This window comes from Centruroides sculpturatus, unplaced genomic scaffold (assembly GCF_000671375.1).
Source record: "Centruroides sculpturatus isolate CEXI.00-Female unplaced genomic scaffold, Cexi_2.0 scaffold384, whole genome shotgun sequence".
In the NCBI taxonomy this organism is placed as follows: domain Eukaryota; kingdom Metazoa; phylum Arthropoda; class Arachnida; order Scorpiones; family Buthidae; genus Centruroides; species Centruroides sculpturatus.
The window spans coordinates 337,422-347,566 of record NW_019384605.1 but is presented as its reverse complement, the minus strand read 5'-3'; the positions used below and the strand labels follow the sequence as shown (position 1 = coordinate 347,566).

At 30.8% G+C, this 10,145-nt stretch overlaps 1 protein-coding gene across 1 annotated transcript in view; it reads right to left on the bottom strand.

Moving 5' to 3' along the window:
- The window catches only part of LOC111625147, a 138,379-nt gene that overhangs the window by 79,778 nt on the left and 48,456 nt on the right, over positions 1-10,145 (bottom strand). The window lies entirely within an intron of this gene.

The following is a 10,145-nucleotide window of genomic DNA, read 5'->3' as shown; positions in this document are numbered from 1 at the left end:
GAACACAAATATGACATTGAACACAACAGATGCACCACTGCCCTATCTACGTATGCTTCGACCCCTGGCATAAGTGCTAACTTGCAGAACGCGCAAATCATTAAAATGTCACACAGAAGAGAACACGTACGAACGCTAGAAGCTTTGGAAATTTATAAAGCAGGATTACGTAATAGCTGTATCAACTATAAAGATGCTATTAATATTTCGGCAGCTTGGAGGTTTGCGTATGAAGCAGAATGCCCCCACAACTCTATGTAAGGTGTTATACATCGTTTACATGTATATGTAAAATAATATTTGTGAATATTTGGGTTCACGTACGTAATGATTAATACGCATGCGCGTAATGAATTTTATTCGCAAAGATGTATATGTTCCAAAATGTTTAAATATTTAAGCACAACGATTTTCGAATATCAGAATTTAAAACCTGAGGAAGACTGAGGAAGGCAGTCGAAAACGTTTGTTGTTTTCATTAAATATATTTTTACTGGTCAAGTAAAGGTTTTTATGTGTGTTTATATCCCTCATATAACATGGTAAACTGAAAAAATGCAATGTTATGCAAAACTGTGCTACATGAAACAAAGAGCTAATACAAAACAGAAGGTTAGGTTCCAAAAGTTAACAAAAGTATACTATTCTTTTTTGTTACTAAGAGAAATATGTTTATTAAAGCAATCAATAATTAACTAACAATCACAATTAAAAGTCTGTATTATGCATTAATATTAAGTTCAGTTGAACAAGGACATTTTTGTTGATCTCAATAAGAAATATCAGCACTGTCTTCATTTTTTTTATTTTTACAATAAAAATTTTTTATGTATAACAAAATAAAAAGTAAAACATGTTATTAATAAAAAATTTGTTCACGCAGTTTATGTTTGTTCAACTGAGTATTAAGCTAATAAATTACCAAATGATCGCCTAAATATCGGGCTATAATATGGCTAATTAAATGATTGGAATAAAGTAATTTGACATTAGAGGTAGGTGTTTTTATTTATAACAATATTTAGGCGATCGTTTGGTAATTTATTATATACTACTCGGGCTTTGAGTTGTTGTTATTTATGAGTATTAAGCGACTTTTTCCCAGAATTTGTATTCAAATATCGAATTGTTCAAGTTGGGAACAGTTCAAGTACTGAAATACTGCCATATTTCGTTTGTCATTTTTATGAATGATTACTTACCTAGGATTAAAAAAAGTTCAATAACACTTACCCATAAATTTTTGAATAAACTTTACTAAATACAAAGATTAATCTATAAAAACAAAACACAGTGACAGTCCTAAGAACAAAGAAAAAAAAGACTGTTTACAATATAAAAAATATGTTAAACCCGTACAGGTGGCAAAGATTATTAATCATAAATTTAACATGCAAAAGAAAATAAAACAAAATATTTTTAAAATGTACACAGATAAAATTAAAAATAGAACTAGTCAAACATGGGATCAAGAAAAAGAAACACAAGAATAAAAGAATAAAAAAAAAAAAAAATTACTTTAATACTGGAACAAAATAATTTAATTAAAAAAAATGTTTCTATTCTAGCAAAAAGAAATAATGCAGTTTTGATCAAAATAAAACATACATGGGTGAAACAAAAAGAAAGTTAAAACATGTATAAAGAAACATAAGATCAATAAAAAGGTAATTTTATGTAAATTCAACTGTGGTTAAACATTGTAATCAAGAAGAATGTGAAATACTAATACAAAAGTTGGCAACCTTTCAGTGGTGTTATACCAGACATAAGTAATGGTGTTATTCCTAATGTCCACTTGATTCTACAAAGTTTATTATATATGTTATCAAAATTAGTCCAGTTATAACAGACTTCAAAAACATAATTTTGAAGTTAAGTTATTAATTCAATTATGTTTTTACATGTGAAGCGCTTGCATAACATGCAGATGTTGACACAAAGTGTAAACAAAAATTTACACATAAGAAATTTGTTTTTGATGTACCACAGCCTTCGCTGAACTATGACTTCCATTTAAATGTGTAATTAATAATTAAAATATAATTTTTACTACATTTCTATTCAATCAGAGTGCCACTGAAAATCTTCTGTATGCCACGTTTGGCACACAAAAGATTATTAATGGCACTCTGATTGAATAGAAATGTAGTAAACATTATTATAGAAGATTATTAATGGCACTCTGCAAACATGTCACATGACTTCTGTACTAATAAATACTGTGAAAATAATAATATACCAAAAAAAAATTTAAAAAGCAATTATATGAACATATTTTATACTAGAAATTCCATCATCAAGCATGATGAAATACTTTTTATGAAAAAGTAGAGATTGAAGAATTGAAAAGAGTAGATATATAGCTCATTAGATAGTTACGTCTAATTGGATAATAAAACGTCACATGGTCACTAAGGAAAAATTATTTAAAAATTTGTTATAAAAGTGACACAAAGTGGTTATTATTATTATTATTATTTTTAAGCATAAATTTTAAATTTAATGAAGTAAGGAACATTAAATTATACCCTAACTTACGTGGTTATCGCTCGGTCCCACCTATCACATAAGTTTGGGGTATTACTGTATTTTAATATATTTTTTTAAAAGAAACAAAACCACTGAGAAATGTTATGTGTGTTTAACAAAGTTTGGAAAACTTTGAAAATGTTAACAACGGGTTTGGCCGAACCTGCTGAATATTACCACTGGGCCTACTGCACTAAAATTGACACAGTTTGTCTTTTTACACTCTGCCCCTTTCAAAAACTGAGTGGGCACAGCAACCAAAAATCCAGACATTAGAAATCACTGACATCACTGCAATGTAAGTGCAATCATCAATCTTAAATTGATAAATTCTATAGCTAATATTTCTGCAAAATAAGTAGTTTATATTTTCTGCCAGAATATAAAATGAATATAACCAAAATTTCATCTGAAATGACAAAAATTGCAGGAGTTATAAGGAATTCACACACAGACATACACAAATGACAGCTTTTATATATGTAGATACAGTAGAGCGTCGTTTATCTGAAAGTCGGTTATCCAAAAGAATTTCAGTCGGCAAAATTTTAATTTTTGCTGTGGCACTGCAATCTTTGGCTATATCTTGGGCTATTCCAATATTTTTTTGGTTGATGTGTGTTTTAGCTGGCAGCACTGGCACTTTTGTGTGGTGTTTTTCTAAGGACTGTGTGTCATGCTGAATGAACGTTTTTGATACTAGATCAACTTCTAAAGTATATTTTTTTTGGTTTTTATATTTTTTAATATATTTATTTTGTTTGTACAAAATAAAGAAAAAATTTTTAACGATACAATAGCCAAGATTATTTTAAAAAGTTTACATTAGGCTTAACATCGACTAAAATTCAACGCGAGGCGACACTCAACGGAGAAAAATTTCAACACAGGATAGGTTAATATATTTTTTCGTACATAATCGGTTATCCGAAAAATAAGTTATCCAAACAACCACAGTCCCCAATTGATTCGGATAAACGATGCTCTACTGTAAAAAGAAAAAAAAAAAAAAAAAAATTTATGACAGAAATCTATCAATCATGAAATAGTTATATTTACAGAGGATGTTATACTCTGAAAATATTTAAAATCTCTGAAAAATAGAAGATATAACCATTACAGATTGTGCACTTTTGGTGTTTGTCTTTACTTATATTTAAGAACTATTTTTTGTAAGTTTTAAGATTTTAAACACATTAGAGATTTATAAAGATGTAATTTATTGTATAATAATTTTAATCATTGTAAACTTGCTGAAGTGGGACCAAAAGTCTGAAACACAAAGATGTGTTCAGGTAAAACAGATTAAAAAAAAGTTTTAATTTTGATTACTGCTTCCTCTTTATGTCCAATCAATCAAATCAGTATAAGTTCTATTAATATATGCAAGTCCTAGTAGTCAATAATAATTTAAAGCAGTATTAAGGACATAGAAACATAACTGATTAACTGAATATAAAGGTTGGCATCTTGTTATTGAACTAAAGTTAATTAAATTAGAAATACTTAACTTCATTCTTATTTTGGTTTCATTGAGCCTGAATATAAATATGAAGACAACACCCCTTGTAATAATGATAATGTATAAAATTAAACAAATAAAATATTGTATTGTCTCTATTACAAGCCTACCATTTTCTATTTTCTTTGGTTAAAACTGTCCTATTAAAAGTCCTATCCTCCTTTACAGCACTGTATTTTTGCTATTGAGAAATTGGTATTTTAATATACAGTAAATAGCACATTCTACTGAAATTTGATTCTTTTCTTTTAAATACTGGTAATTGCCTAACTAAATATTTTGAACTAGATTAAATGTATTGTAGAGTTATTAATTATAGCGTGAGGGCCAAATTTGTACTAATTTAGCAATATCTGCATCCAGATAGCCCAGAACACTAACATGATTACTGTATATATACACTGCTGGCCAAGCAAAATGCAACACCATAAAGAAAGCTTCCAATGTGCTTGTAATTTACATAAAGTGTTGATATTGGAGGGATGTGCAAATGATTAGCACAACAGTGCATATGCAAATAATGTGTACCAGTGGCACAGCTGCAAAGCAAAATAAAAAGAGAAAAGAGAACTGGTTTTTAGTATTCGAAATTTATTTGCACCATGTTTCTGAGTATAGAGTGCTGAATTATCCTCATAGAAAAGTATGGCAGCCTATTTAAAATGTAGACTATCCTTTCGAGAAATTGGTGCACGTCATCAAGCCACAGTGATGCAAATATGGAATTGCTGGGTGTTGGAAAAAAAAAACTGAAAGACATACAATTGCAGCAGCCATAGTGCAAGAATTAAGGTGCATTGCACAACAACTTGTGTCAGCACATACACTGCAGCAGGTGACATTGGATGGTATCATCCAACGTCACCAGCTGCAGTGGGGAAGTTTTGCCAAATGTTCATTGCTGCAATTGCCTTTAATTCTGCACCACAGACATGCAGCTGAAATGGTGAGTAGAATGCCACACCTGGAGCCAAGAATGGCAAGACATCGTCTTCTCTGATGAATCATGATTCTGTCTACAGCATCATGATGGTTAACTCCATGTTTGGCAGCACTGCAGCAAGAGTGTGTCTGGCCCTTATATTTTGCATCACCATACTAGTCTGTCACTTAACGTTATGATCTGGAACACTATTAGTTTCTATTCTCACATCTGCCTAGTACATTCAACAGTTAGCACTATATCTTCAACATTTTGGATCCTGTTGCCCTTCTGTATCTTCAGAATTTGCCGGTGGCCATTTTAACAGGACAATGAGTGACCATAAATTGCACACAATGTCCAACAATTCTTCAATAGCTATCTGGTTTCTGTTCTTCCATGGCCTGCCTGTTCTCCTAATTTGTCACCTCTTGAACATATTTGGTCAATGATCATCCTGTGACCGACACAACACAAACCACCTACTGTTATGTTGAATGAACTTTGGCAACGTGTGAAAGCAGCATGGTATGACATAATCCAAATAGTCATCCAAAGCCTTTTTCATTCAATGCCCTAGTATGTGGAAGTTGTTATTGCTGCTCAGGGTGACTGCACAAAATACTGATTTTTTTGGATGTTCTGCCAGTTGAACAGAGCTGTTAATTTAATCATTTCACTCTTGTGTCCTATGTTATTTGTCCAATAAATATTGTTTTAATATCTATAGTCCATCATGATATTACATTTTACTTGACCAGCACAATACACACACACTAGGGAGAGGGAGAGTCAAAAAGTATCTTGTACTTATACAAAAAATACAAGTATGAAACATACGGTCCAAAAATTTCTTTTTGTGTGAACTATAGAGAGAATGTTCCCATGCAGTCCATTTGAATTTTTCTAGTAGCCTTTGTGATGCCTGCTGAATGAGATGTGGCACTGTCATACAAAAGCACAATGCCTTTTGACAATTTTCCTGGCCAATGATCTTTAATTGCCTTTCTCAGCCTCTTCAGAGTTTGATAATATGTGGCCACATCAACTGTAGTTCAGTTTGTCATGAATTAAAAATGCATAACGCCTTGATTGTCAAAGAAAAGTATCAGCATCACCTTTCCAGCAGAAAGAACTGTTTGGAATTTTATTTTTGGAGGAAAAAAGAAATGTTTCCACTTATTTGAAATTTGTTTCAGTTCCAGTGAGAAGTGAACCAACATCTCACTTCCGGTCATAATTTGGTCCAAAAGTTCCTGTCCTTCTCTGCAATAATAATCCAAAAATGTGAGTGTTTGTTGCCCTTGAGGTCATCTGCCAATAGGTGATGTACCCATTGAGCACAAACCTTTCAAAACTGTAGAGAAACGGAAATGATGAGGTGAACATGGAAGATTAACTTCCATGCAAAATTTCCAATTCATTTGCAATTTCATTTATCATGGTTTGTTTGTTTGCACAAATCAGTTCATTAATGCAGTCAACACTGTCCTTCATTGTTTCATTATTGAATTTGATGAGCATTCCTGCCAATGATTGTCATCAATGGTCATGCCCATTCTCAAACAATGTGCACCATTTTACAACTACATGGGGAAAAAGTGCTTTCTCACCATACACTTCCCTCAACTGGCATTGAATTTCAGTGGGGTTACACCTTTTTACCATAAAAAACAAATTACTGCATGAACTTCCAATTTGGACACTACATCTTTCATGACTGAAAGGAGACTAACCTCTGCAGCCATGTCAACAAATCTGCTATGCCTTGTAGCTAAAGTATTTTCTACCATATTTCATCTAAGTATCAAAAACAAAACTCGTCTAAATCAGTGGTTCCCAACCTTTTTTTAACTTGTGTACCTCTTGGAAGCCCATTTTTCTAAATTGTACTCCTTACATTAGAAAAATGTTTGTACTTTTGTACTTTATACAGTTGTATTTTAAATTTTTGCAACTGTAAATAAATAGCAGTGACATGGCAAGGAAGGTGCACAGGGCCACTGAACTAATGAAGATTAAAAAGGTTATCTGTATAGGTACAAATCTTTAGTGTTATATCTACTTTTCTACTTACCATACCATTGCTCTTTGAAGTTGGTTAATAAAAAATAAACTAATAATAAATTGTATATATGTATTTAAAACTCAGATGATCGGTTTATTGAATTCAAGTTATGTGACATTGAGAACAACCACAATGCAGAAATCAAATATTCTTATAGTACACTAGCCATTATTAATTTTTCTTTGCATACCTCTAAACCACCAAGCATGTAACCTAGTTCAGAATTGCTGATCTAAATAAGCAAAAAGTTCTCGCCAACTGCAACTTACTTTTTGACTCTTCCTCACACACACACATATATATATATATATTCAAAGAATTTGTGATTTGTATTACCACTCTACTGTATATGAAACTGAAAGTAATGAAAAGTTTTAAAAATATTTCATAGTTCATGTGTTGCTTATCACACCTAATATACTATAAATAATAATCTTAACAGAAGCCCTTGTTTTGGAAAATGTTTAAGCCTAATGGGCTTCTAATAGAAACAATGCAATAAATACAAATGAAACAATCACACTCTATTCATTGTGTACAATGAATGTACAATATATTTGTATGAAGATTAGATTTTCTGGCAGTTTAAGTTTTGCAAGATCAACAAAGGTCAAGTAGTAATAACTCAAGAATATATCCTCAACAGCATATCTATTTTCATTAATATCTTTACTAGTGTAATTTATATTTCATGATGAGTGTAACAATATCTGTTTCATAATCTACTTTAAGCTCATTCAAAGTTTACAAAATCACCCAATAACTGCTATTTAGCCACAACTAATATATGCTATAGAAAATTTCAGAGATGTAGTTAAACCTAACTAAAATATGCATAATTTGCAGGATGTTAAACATAACTATATTTCAAAAATTTCATTAAGATTTCTATGCTTGGCACTTCAGGTTATATATCCAAGTAAATAATCAGCCCAATTTATTAATATTAAACCAAATATCTAATTGCTAAATTTATCAGGCTACATTTGAGTTACTAATTTAATTAACTATCTATGTAATTTGTAATTTATAACAAACAAGTCAAAAGGCCCGATGCAGGCATTGGGGCATACTACATTACAAATAAAAATAATAATATACTGAATATTATACTGTAAAAATATAAAATAATTTATATTGTTAATTTAAATAATAGCCACGGGTGCCCCTAGTGGCCGTTTTTGGCATACTGCCAGAGACTGCTCATTTTTTCAGCTTTATATAGTCGAAAGGCCCGATGCAGGCCTCAAAGCATACTAAAATACAAATAAAAACACAATAGAATGTCAGTTATCCGAATCAATTGGGAACTGGGGTTGTTCAGAAAATCGCTTTTTTTGGATAATCGATTATGTATGAAAAAATACATTATTAATATAGTATATTAGTATATCCCATGTAATTAGTATATCCCAATAATAGTATATTAATATATCCCACGTTGAAATCTTTCTCTGTTGCATGTCACTTTGTGTTGAATTTTCGTCGATGTTAAGCCTAATAAATTTTTATAATAATAATAGTGGCTATTGTATCTTTAAAAATTATTTCAAAATACATATATTGAAAAATATAAAAACAAAAAAAAATTATACTTTAGAAGTTAATCTAGTATCAAAAATGTTCGATTCAGCACAACGACGTCCTGACACAGTCCGAATGGAAAGCTTTCAGTTAATTGACGTTTCGGTTGATCAACATTTGGATAATTGACGTTCTACTGTAATAATATAGTAAGTATTATACTGTAAAAAAATAAAATAATTTAAATAATAGCTAGGGGTGCCCTAGTGGCCATTTTTGGCATACAGTGACAGAAAGAAAATGCCCATTTTTTCAGTTTTATATAGTATATTATATTAATTAATTAAATTAGTAGCACAAATACAACCAATAAATCTGGCAATTATATATCTGAATTAATATGCCCAAGTAATATTTTATAAGAAGAATCTAGTTAAAATTAGAGTTACCAATGTTGCATTTGAGCACTAAATCAGTCAGCAAATATTTACCTTTCTGATAATTCTAGATTTGGTTTTCGCAATAAATTTCAAATTGGATCAGAAGAAAGAAACCATCATTAACCAATAATTTAATTTAATGGTTTAGAAATGGATCATGATCACAATCTCCACTTCTTTAAAACTGAATATCTGATTTCTTAATGATATGTTCACAAGATACTGGAATTCCATTTATATCTTAACAGAGATGTAGTTAATCCTAACTTTCATTTCATGATGCAAAAACAGTTTATTTATATGATGGAAGAATATCTTGAAAATAAAAATAGCCAATAAATCATTGACTAGCTAATCCTTGCAACCTAAATTCAATATAACACAAAATATTCTGAGAAAACATGTAACAGCATATATAATCCCTACAGACTAATTTTTTAAACCTATACTCTGTGATCAAAGTTAAAATTAAAACAAAAGTTAAATCTACAGTTTGCAAGAAACTGGCATTCACAAACTAATTCTAATCAATTCAGTTAACTTTTACTCTGGAATATTGGTAATTTAAAATTAAAACAGGGTTAATGCTTTTTAATGTTTTATAGAAGCCAAATAATTCTTGACAGTAATTGTGACAAATAACAAGAAGTGATGTAGTAGAAACAATGTAAACAATTATGTTTAGAACCATGGTGCTAATAACTCTTGATTGTATAATGCAGGGGTGCACAACCTGCGGCCCGCAGGCCACATACGGCCCCTTATCAATGTTTATGCGGCCCGCAAATGGTACAGGCCAAATCCCTTCTTTCGAAGTTACTAACGAAAGTGTAGAACTTTTCCTTTTCACAAAGTCATTAGCACCCAACTGTTTTATAACTTTCCCTGAAGTGAGAAATGGGGGGTTGTTCTATAAATAAGTCTATTTCTAGCTAACACTTTCTGGTTTAGATATCGAATATTCTAAGTCTAATACATAGTATTATAACGATTTTTTGAAGAATCAAATAAAATAAAATGATGTTAGAACGACATTTCCGATGTTATCAGGAAGTTTCTATTTTGGCGGGAAATCTTCAATTTTATGCTTCGGAAAACTTGCTTATTCGTCTAAATAGCGTCAAATAACAAAAATAA